Source organism: Mandrillus leucophaeus, unplaced genomic scaffold (assembly GCF_000951045.1).
Source record: "Mandrillus leucophaeus isolate KB7577 unplaced genomic scaffold, Mleu.le_1.0 Scaffold477, whole genome shotgun sequence".
NCBI lineage: Eukaryota > Metazoa > Chordata > Mammalia > Primates > Cercopithecidae > Mandrillus > Mandrillus leucophaeus.
In genome coordinates this window covers 156,226-156,635 of record NW_012105109.1, presented here as the reverse complement: position 1 = coordinate 156,635, position 410 = coordinate 156,226, and positions in this window count along the sequence as shown.

The following is a 410-nucleotide window of genomic DNA, read 5'->3' as shown; positions in this document are numbered from 1 at the left end:
AAAGTGACTTTTCCTGATGTTCACTCTTTCCCTATTTTATTGGCCACAGAACTACTCAAATCAGAGTGGTTTCTAAACATCCCTTGCTAATAAACCCCTTCAAAAATATTAACACATTTACAGATTCCCTCATTTACACCTCACATGCAAATAAAATCATAGAATTACATGTGTTGATACGGTTTCAGATGATATGCTAGTCCCCTAATGCTGCCACCAGATTAAAGAAAAAATCTCCATTTTCTTTTCTATTTTCTAATTTGTATCAGTCAGGTAACTCAAGTCACCAAATTTGTACATTACCAACTAAACACCTATTTGATATTTAATGGCTAATCTGACATCCACCTAGTGTGGATATAGTTATGCAAGTTCTAAATATTTTAATTGGTTGTCTTAACTGATATTCT